Consider the following 10526-nt stretch of genomic DNA (forward strand, 5'->3'; position numbering starts at 1 on the left):
CTCCCTGTAGGTCAGGCAAAGGATAGGCTTTGCCCAAGATGACATCCTTGCTTGTCCCCTTTCTTTTCCTCTCCTGTTCCCCTCCCTCCTTAGTGTTTTTTCTTAAGGGCACTTCCTGTGCATGGAATCCCTCTCAGACTCTGATTCTAGAACCCCAAGCAGAGACCAGCACTTCCCAAGTCTGCCATGGGACCTAGGTTGACAACCTTTCCCTATTGGGGAATTAATATTAATTAAACACCTACTGGGTGGCAGAGTCCGTGCTGGAGCTTCACATCTGTCATTTAATCCTCACAACCACATGAGGAAATAGGTCCTATTATTATCCCCATGTTGTAGAGGAAGAAACCGAGGGTCAGAGAATACATGACTTGCTCAAAATCATATAGTCGATATGTGGTGGAAGAGGGATTTGAACCTAGTTGTAGCAAGTGAGGTGATGATGGCTACCTGTCATTATAAAACAGGATGGTTAGAGTTGTAATAATGGAAAAAAAGGGAACTCAACACTCAGGAGTTGGGGAGGATGGAGAAGACTCCTCAAATCTTTCCAATCTTGACTCTTTGAAGTAGATGAAGGGGTGGAAAGGCGTGCAAGAAAGAGGAAACAGGATGTGCAAAGGCAAGGAGTAGGAACAAGCATGTATTTCGAGCGGTTCCAGCAAAGACTATGAGGTACATTGAGAGAGATGCTGTAGACAAAGGCTGGGACCAGACCCTAAAAGGCTTTGGGAGCTACGATCAGGAAATGGGACTTTTTCCTTTCAGAATTTAGACGCCACTGTTGGGTTTTAAGCAGAGGAGTAATAGGGAATGTGTCTGTTTAGGAAATTAGCTTAGGTTCAGGATGGAAGGTAGAGTTTAAGAGGCTATTTGGGGGAAAGATGGTGAAGTTGTATTTTAGACTATGAGGATAAAGAAAAGTAGGTAAATTTGAGAGAGAGTGCTTTGGAGATAAAAAATAGATTTGAGGGGCCGGAGATGAGGGAGGAGGAGCAGTCTGGAATAATGTTCAGGTGTCTGTGTTGGGTAATGCCACTTGCTGATGTCAGAAAAAAAGGGCAGATTTGGGTTGGAGGATGATAAGCTCAGTTTTAGACATGCCGCATCTGAGGTTTTTTCAGAGGGTAATAGATAAATGGCCCATCTCTCCTGTAGCTCAGGAGAGAGGTGGGTGTTTAAGTTCTGCATCAAAAACTCTGATTGGCTCTTCGTGACATCATAGAAGTGGCGGGGGGGGGGGGGGGGAGGGTTAAGTGAAGGAAGCACTTGACCATTAAAAACATTGAGGGAAACTGGTCTAACTCAGTCTGTCGTGTTGAAATTACTGTCCCAGGTGAGTTTGCCAGAATTGAATTCTTTCAAACTAAGCTCTTTGGACTTTTTCAAAAATTTTAGGCTCATAAGTTTCCTGCTGCTAGGTGCCTCCTCTCCCCGTGGGCTCCCCCTCTCCCATCCGTCCCCACCCCAGCCGCAGTCCTTTACCCACCGCTCCGCCACATCATCTTTCTAAAAAAAGAAAGGTAAAAAAACATTGACAACAACAACAACAACAAAAAACGGTGGAATGGATGATTTGGGAGCTGAAAACCTCCAAATGGGGAGGTTATATCCTCGAGACAGCAGCATCAATCACCACATTTTCATTATTAAGTAACATCGCTGTATGCTGGGCTGATTCTGCACCTTATCTGAACCTAGCAGCTGTGCCCTAAATTCCAGCCGTGGCGCCTGTCTGCAGGAATTCAGTTGCCTGTGTTTAAAATGAGTGTTAGCATCTATCATTTCCCCACACCAAATGGGTTTGTGTCGGTGGCTGGCAGCGCTAATCCGTCACCAGGGTACTCCACTGCCCAGCCCGATACCCTCGTCGTCACTGTTGGGGCGAGAGGAACGGGAGGCCCCCAGGATGGGGGAAATGTCACTGTGAGGACAATTGCAACATTTAGGACTCTTTCACAAAAGAAGCGGGGGTGGGAGGAAAGCCATCTGTGTCTATTGCAGTATCTGACTTCCTATCCCACTGAGTCTAGACAGTCAGGGGTCTTCCGTTATCCATTCTTTGGGTCAGCGTGAAAGTTGGTGCGACTTTGCCCTGGAACCTCAGGCCATGGCTCTGTCCATGGTCTTTTAGCTCTCAAGGGTGCAGAATCATCCTGCATGTGCTGAAGAGAATCACAGACCATCTGGTCCGGTATGTTTCAACCTCTACTGAGAGTCAAAAACCTTTTAGGACCGACCCTCTACTCAGAAAAATATACAAGCCCAAAACTTTGCTCACGCATACCAAAATAAGCCCATTATGTTATGGGCTTCATGGACCCCTGGTTAAATATCTTATATGCAGTTTAACTTATGCATTTTATAGAGGAAGTGGCAGAGCCTCATGGAGAGGAGGCTATTTGTCAAAGTCTTCAAAGTGAATAGGTACAATTGGAGGCGGGGTGAAAAGAATCTAAGGGAGTGAGATATCATTGGAAAAAGAAGGGTTTAAGAGCCAAAAGACCTGGGTTTGAACCGGCTAGTAGTTACTAGTTGTGTGGCTTGGGGCAAGTTGATAGACTCTCCAAATTCAGTTTCCTAATCTGTGAAGCTGGATAATAACATCTAGGTTGTAGGATTTTGATAAGGATTAGTCTTAGTGGGGATAATGTGCCATGGTGGATGCTGAGATACATACCCAGATCGCCCTTTAGAACTGAAGGAGTTATTCCAGCAATGGGGATGCCCATTGCCTCTTCCTGGGGCAGCCTGTGTCCAATAACAGGCTTGAGATGATTGATATGGCAGTGTAAATGCCCACCCCAACTCTGGGCAGCTCTGAAATGTCATCCCACCTTCAGAACCATCCACAGGGTTGGCTGAGGCCACTGCTGAGTCTGTATCACAGCTCCGTGTTCCCTCTGCTCAGGCCCACTTTCGTCCCTTGTCATTCACAGGTGTTGACCCTAAGAGCGCTCCCTAAAAGCACCTTGCATGCTGATCTCCGTCTTTGAGTCTGCCTCCCAGAGAACCCAATTTGTGATAGAGGACTATCCTGTTGGTTAAAAGGCTCTTGGGTGGTTTCCTGATGTTCTTGTCATTTAACAGGACTTTCGACTCCTAATCAAGTGCTCTACTTGGCCAAAAAGCCATTAGTTCCGGTCTTTGCATTGTCCCAGTCCTCTTCTCTCTCAGTCCACTGACTCAGGGCCTCTTGGACGAAGATACTTGGGCTACTGTGATTCTTTCAGTCCAAACCTCTACTTCCAGGTATCAGAAGGCCTCAAATTAACCAGACAGAGATGCCTAAGCTACTCGACAAAGTGTCACTCAGGCATTCCCCTTCCTGCTCCACCCTGGAGATACTCCCCTCAGCCCCCTCTCATATGCGCTTGGTCCTCAAGAGATGCCTGGGCAGTAGCAGCAATGTGTTCAGCTAGAAAACTCACATATTCAATATTCAGCCAATGGTTGATGAGCACATGCTATGTGTAAGGCTTAGTGTTCTGGGGAAAATGGTGTCTAGTCTTATCTTAGTGTGCTTCAGGAATAGATATACTCATTCATTCAGTTGGTCATTCGATCAATACTTATGGAGCCAAGCCTTCTGTTGTGCCCTGGCAAGATAAGGGTGCACAAAAAAAAAAAAAAAAAACTGTGATCCCTGCACTGAAAAGGTCACAGCCTAGTGTTTCCCATTCCAATGGGTTTTCCCCAGGGTTTTATTCCCCGTTAGTTATCAGGGACCTCTTCCTTCTGCTAATCAAAATCCCTCTGACTTCAAACTTGTTTTCCCATTCCATGTGGCTCTTATCTCACCTTCAAAGAGCCTCCTACCCACCACGCGTTACATAGCTCTCAACTTTTCCTTTTTTAGAACCAGAATCATGTTCTTAGGATAACTCTAGGCGGAATCAGACTGAGTAAAGAGGCCAAGGTCGGAAGACCATTCACCCACCTTGTTTCATTGGCATCACTTGGTGACCAGATGGTGTCTACTCCTAATCTTTGCCCACCCTCCAGGCCTGAACCCGAGGTGGGCAAGACCGCATAATTTTGAGAGCATAATTTTCCTTTATGAACGGCTGTCTCGCTATATAGTTAGTATCCCTCTGCAAGGAGTAATTCTACTTCCTATCATGAAGATTGGAAAACTGAAGCACAAAGCTGAGAAATTCCTTGGCCAAAGTCACACGACTCTCCTGAGGTTGAAATTCTGCCACTGAACTGAAAGTGAGAGATTGATACATGCAAACACACAGGTCGGAAGTGCAAGCGACGGGTAAGAAGAGACATGAAAACGGGGCAGAAAGAAATGTAAATGGGGCCAGAACAAGCGAGAAGCAGGGAAAATGAGAGAGAGTGAGATAACTCAGCCCAGAGGATGACTCCTTTGCTTTCCAGAGGCATGTATCTTTCATTTGACCTTATAAGAGTCTATTTGTGTTGAGATTTTAAATTGAGAATTTTTTTCTTTTTAAAAAACATCCCTGTGCATTCACCACGCTCCATATTAATTTCTATTCATGCCAATGGGTTCAATATTTATTCTCCTCCAAAATCACGGAGTTGGAAGGGACAGAGTGAAAGTCATTTGGCTTTGTGTTTGTCTGGATTCAGAGCCTGAGGCCCAAGGGATGGGATGAGGTAGGATGGGAGTAGGGAGTCAGTGTACCAGGCTGAAAACTGGAGGGATGGGTGCCCAACAGTATTGTCAGACACCTGACTTCCATTCAGACCATACTGTATCCTGCGCTGTCAACTCTGAAACCCCTGTGTGAGGGTGCCAGTGGACAGGCCAGAGCCACGAATCCCCTGTGATTCAGCCATTCCGCTTCCAAGAGGTGATGTCTGAACTGGATCGTGAAGTTTATGGCAAACTGAGTCATTGTGGCTGAGGTCAAGTCTGGGTCTAGGAATCTGACCACCTGGGTGTATGTTCCAGCTTCATCACTTACTGTCTTCCTGACCTACGCTTCACCTCTCTGGGTCTTAGTTTCCCTCATCTGCAAGATGGTATCAGTAAAAACAATGCCTTCCTAGGGCTATGAGGAAGTACCTGTTCGTGAAGACCTTGGCATAGTGCCTTTTACCCAGCCAGTGTTCAATAAATGTTTGTAGGTTGAATGAATATAGTTCATGCATTTGTGCGGAAATTCTGCAAGAAGAGGAGGCATGGAGAGGTGATTGAGTACATATATTCTGGAAGCAGATAGATTTGGATGCAAACTGTAACCTAAGACCAGTCAATTACTTCTCTGAGCCTCTGCTTATTTATCATTAAAACTAATGTGATGATAATACTTACTTCATAGTATGACCAGGAAGACTAAAGAGCTTAGCATGGTGTCTGGCATACAGTAAGAGCTCAATGAATGTTAGTTAAAAACAGAACACACACATACATAGGAAATCACAGAGCAGTGGCAGGCTTTGTTAACAGGTGGCTTAGCTGGTGCAAAGGCCCAGAGGCACGAACAGGCACAGTGTGATAAGGAGACTGGAAGCAATAAGGCATGACTGGAGCAAAGAGTGAGTGGCCTTCGCCCATGCTATTTCCTTTCTCTCCCTCTCCCTTCCAAGACCAACACCCTCAGATCTCCTCTGAGATACCACCCCTGACCACCCTATCTGAGTCTCTGGATACTCTCTAGCACTGAAGCTTATTTATTTCCTCATATCTCTCATCATTGTTTGCAACTGTGTATGAATTTATTGATTTGATTCATGTCTGTCTCTCTGAAGACTGTAAGTAGGCCCATGAGGGACCTTATCTCTAGTACCTTGTACACAGTACAAGTAGACATTACACAGTAGACATTCAATAAATATTTGTTGAAGGAAAGAAAGCATAGGAAAGAGGAAGGGAGGATGTGAGGGAGGGAGGGAGGGAGAGAGGGAGGAAGGAAGGAAGGAAGGAAGGAAGGAAGGAAGGAAGGAAGGAAGGAAGGAAGGAAAGGGAAAGAGCAAGAACATGAAATAAGAGTTCTTTATGCCCTTTTTACAGATCTAAAGAGACTCAAAAGTGACATTTCTGCCCATAGCCACACTGCTAGGAAGCTTGATGTAAATTCAAGCCTAAAAGACCACCAAGTCTACTTTACCTTCTCGACCACTCATTGTCAGAGATGATCTTGACCATACAAAATATATTGTAAATTATGTAGCTAATCCCCATGGGCCCTGTATGTACTTAAACAACAGAACGTTATGGACCTTTGAGGGCCCCCATTTTCCTCCTGGACCCCAACCCTCCTCTTCTGCTTCCCCAGAGGTAAGCACCATCCCAAATTGGCTGTTTTCCATTTTCATGTGCACTTTTATACTTTTTACTCTGGCGTGTCTGCTCAAACAGTATTGTTTATATGCTTTTAGACTTTATATAAACAGCATCATCCTCTGTGTATCTTTCTGCAACCTGCTTGTTTTTCACTCAATATTATGTTGTGAGCTTCTTCCCCACAGCTCTATTTCATTCATTTCCACCACCGTATATTGGTCCCCTGGATGAATACTCCATGCTTTATTTATCTATTCTTCACGTTGATGGACATTTAGGTTGTTCCAGCCTTATCTTTACACGCACGCACACACACACACACACACACACGCACGCACGTAAACACACACACATGCACACAGACACATTCTATCATCCCAGGCATGCAACATGCTTATTCCCACTTCTGTAACTTATTTATGCCACCTGGTATGCCCTCCCTCCCTTCCTCAAATCCTACCTATCATTCAAGGCCCAGCCTCACTCTCATCTCCTCCATAAAACCTCCCCTGATTGTCCCAGCCTGAGGCCATCTCTCCTGGGCAGCTCATTTCCATCTGTGAGTTGAGGCTTATTTGGATGTTTGTTCCTGGTCAGTTGAGGCAGATGAACTCCAACCTGTCTACCCAACAGCTTACGGGACTGCTCCCAGTCCTTGTGATGCCTCCAGGACCCTGTATGATCTGGCCCCCCACCTAGCTTCATGTCTTGCTCATTTCCTCCCTGCTGCAGCCACACTGGCCCCCTTACCAAAACTGATACATGGTGACCTCACTCCCACCCCAGGATCTTTGCCTGGGATGCACTTCCTCTGAATATTTGTGTGCCTTGCTCCTCGCTTCTTTTGAGGTTTTGCTCCAATACCCCTCAGAAAGGCCGTTTCTGACTACTCAATCTACTTACTACCTCTAGAGCTCTTATCCCATTTCCTGATTTGTTTTTCTTCATAACTCTTTTACCATCTAATATGGCATTTATTTTAATGATTTTCTCGTTTATTAGCTACCCCCTTGATTAGAATGCCAGCTCCATGAAGGCAGGAATTTTTTCTGTCTTGCTCACTGCTGCAAACACAGAGCCTAGAACAGTGGCTGGCCCATAGGAGTTGCTCAATACATATTTATTGACTAAATGGCTTTCAGTTTCTTCAACTGTAAAATGAAAATACTTCCCTAAATCATGACATTATGAAGATGTCATGAATTGACAAAAGTAAAGTTGTGCTTAATAAATGCCACCCCCCGAACCTCCTCCAACTCCTGCCAATCCAGGTTCCCTACCAACTCAGATTCTATAAAAGGTCTAGAAGAGTTACCTGTGTCTACATCCATGCCACCCTGAACAAGCCCGATCCCATCTGATCTCAGAAGCTAAGCAGGGTCGGGTCTGGCTAGTACTTAGATGAGAGACCACCTAGGAAGACCAGGTGCTGTGGGCATAAAAAATAAAAAAAGTAAGGGATTGTGAGCTGACAAGGTCATTGCAATCTGTGAGGTCAACCAAGGGCTGCCTGATGTAAAAAAATAATAATAATAATTAAAAATTTTTTAAAAAAAGGAAAAAGAAAAAGAGTTACCTCTGCTATGAATTGGTTGCTCTTGGTTACCCTTGGAGTTGCTGCTATCCTCCTAGTGGCAACTGATGGAATTACAGGTATAGTGCTCTGGAAACACCTGCTGTTAGGGACCAAGCTTAGTAAATCTCCTTTAAAGACTGGCAAACATGCCCAGAGCTCCAGAACAAGGCTCCAGAGTAGGCCCTGGGTGTCTCAGAGACATCTCCAGACCCACATCTACCTGCTGCAGGCTCCTACTTTCCCTAGCACTGGTCTCTGCTCATTCCTGGGTCTGGTTTTTAATTCTGTCCTGCTGTCTGCCTTTGCCTTCATTATCCTCTGCTTGTCATGGAGGGGTTAGTTAAAGTGTCAGGAGCGATGTCATTTACAGCCTCCTGTTGCTAAGCAACGGATCCAGATGAGCCCTAGAACTTCTTTCTTAGCCACTGAAATGTATCTGGTGGAGTGATGGGGCCCTGGCTGAACTATTTCATCACCTGGGACAAGCTGCCGGTCTGCTAGCCACGTCTCTTTTGGGGTCCAGACAGGACTGAGCCCTGTCCATCTGGGCCCCACTATCCTCCGCCTCCCCTAATTAACCAACACTGCTCAGGGCCTCTTGGGTGTCCAATTTCAGGGTGCACAATCTGGGCAGAGATGAATCAAACCTGGCCTAGCCTTTGAGGTTCTCCCTGTGTCAGTGAGAGAGAGAGATACCCAAATAGGCCAGGGATGCTCCAGAGAACATGACTCTTTGAGTCTCGAGGGATGAACCAGAGTTGGCCTGGAGGGTTCCAGGTGAAGGCACAGGCTACGTAAATGTCTAGAAGCAGGAAAAGCCTGGCTCCTTCAGGCGTGAGCTCATGCCCAGAGTAGTGGGAACCGTGGGATGGTCTGGACTCTGGGCTACAGCCCTCGCTCTGCTGCCAACGCTCTGCATGACTTCAGCTCTGTCCTTGCCCTTCTCGGCTTACAAGGGAACGTGGTCGGGGCAGAGATTAGGTGAGCTCAGAGTTTAACAAAGTATTACATGCATACTATGTGCATGCTGCTTGTATGTTTTGAGATCAAACCTTTTACTTAAATAGTTTTGAATTTACTTTTAATGGCATTAGAAATATATAGAACTAGTCTACAGCTAGTGATGTGACATATTCCTTTAAAATGCTTGTATTTAAGTTTTTTACAAGCAAGTTATTTTAAAGAAAAATATTAAGTAACTAATAGTGTAGGTTATGCCTAAAGGGTGGTCCAGGAGTGCCAAGATTTCAGAAACCCTAAAGCAGGCTTTGACGGTTCTTTCTGCTCTGCGAGCTACATAGGGACTAAGGCTACCCAGTGCTCTCTGTTACGCCTGAGCCGCAGTCCCTGGGGCAAACCAACCAAGTTGATCACCTTTATTTCACAGATGGATCACATAGGCTCATGTGGGTTATTCAGCAAGTCTGTTGCCTGGAGAGCTGGGCTTTGAGCCTGTGCTCATTCCCCGTGCCACACTGATATCACTCACCAGTCTCTCCCAGCTCCTACCCTCAGCACAGGTGTAAACTGTGAATTTTCACTGAAAGCATCTGCAAAGCCAGCCATTCTGAAGACAGCTCACCTTGAGATTTTGGACCAGTTATGTCCCCTCTCTAGACCTTGGTTTTGCCATCTGTACAGTAGGAGAGTGCCCAGTGAAGTTGGGTGAGGGTCAAGGTTGTTTCCATCTACATGTTTTTAGGGTCTGAGTTTCAGAGAGCTCCTGAATGACTGTGAAGCTAGGAAAGGAAATGGGGGAGGTGGCTACAGCCTCCTTTCTCATTTCTATGCAAATTGCTCTGAACCAAAAAGGGCCCAGAGACCCAGAAAGATGCTCCCCACATTGCTTTGACCAAGATGTCCATCTCCTTGGGAGAGCTAGCTTGTTTGGGCCTGATCTATGGGGTCTTCTGATGACACCCCTTCTTCCCTGCTGCCAGATGTAAGTGCTACCACCTGTTCAGTTTGCCTGGGACCAACAGGTTCCTGAGATGTGAGACTCTGAGTTTCAAAACAAGGATGGTCCAAGGCAAACCAGAATGAGTCTCCTTGCTGCCTCATGCCAGGCCTTATGATTAAAGCTTTGTTCTCCTTCCCTGCCGGAGTCCTCATTTTCCAGAGGAAAGGGGCAGCAGGCCCTCAAGACTTTTTCTAGGGCACAAGAAATGACTTGACAGGATCAGAGCTGCCAGTGGTGGAATTGATTTTCAAATCCAGCTCTGGGTTAGCAGAGGTGTAAGCACTTGATATAAGTCCTTTCATGGCCCAAGAGTCTTGACATTGGACAGGCCAGGGAGAAGTCAGAGAGGAAGTGGGTGACTGAGTCAATGTTAAGGCACTGCTCTCTGGCCTATGTTTTCTGTGTCCAAAATGACATTGTTCTCTTGGTTCATGAAGGTCAGAGACTTAGGCTATGGTGCCAGCCCTATGCCTAAATTGGTGGATAAGCATGAGCAAATCATTTGCTTCTCTGGGAAGTTGTTTCCAGCTAGAAAATGGAAAAGTTATCTTGAATCCCTTTTAAGACTATAAAGCTATAAAGGAGGCTTAGATATCATCAGGTGGAATTGCCTCTTTGTTTTACAGATGAAATTGAGGCTGAAATAAAGATGTGACTAAGTCTTGTGATTGCACTTGCCTGTGGGAGTGGAGAATGTGGTCAAAACTCCAAGAGGAGCAGAGTCAACA

At 45.8% G+C, this 10526-nt stretch overlaps 1 pseudogene; it reads left to right on the top strand.

Annotated features, from left to right (window-relative positions):
• Window positions 1–7581: 7581 nt before the first annotated feature.
• On the top strand, window positions 7582–7700 carry LOC118610276 (annotated as a pseudogene).
• Window positions 7701–10526: the final 2826 nt, after the last annotated feature.

Source organism: Rousettus aegyptiacus, unplaced genomic scaffold (genome assembly GCF_014176215.1).
Source record: "Rousettus aegyptiacus isolate mRouAeg1 unplaced genomic scaffold, mRouAeg1.p scaffold_m13_p_12, whole genome shotgun sequence".
NCBI classification, from domain to species: Eukaryota; Metazoa; Chordata; class Mammalia; order Chiroptera; family Pteropodidae; genus Rousettus; species Rousettus aegyptiacus.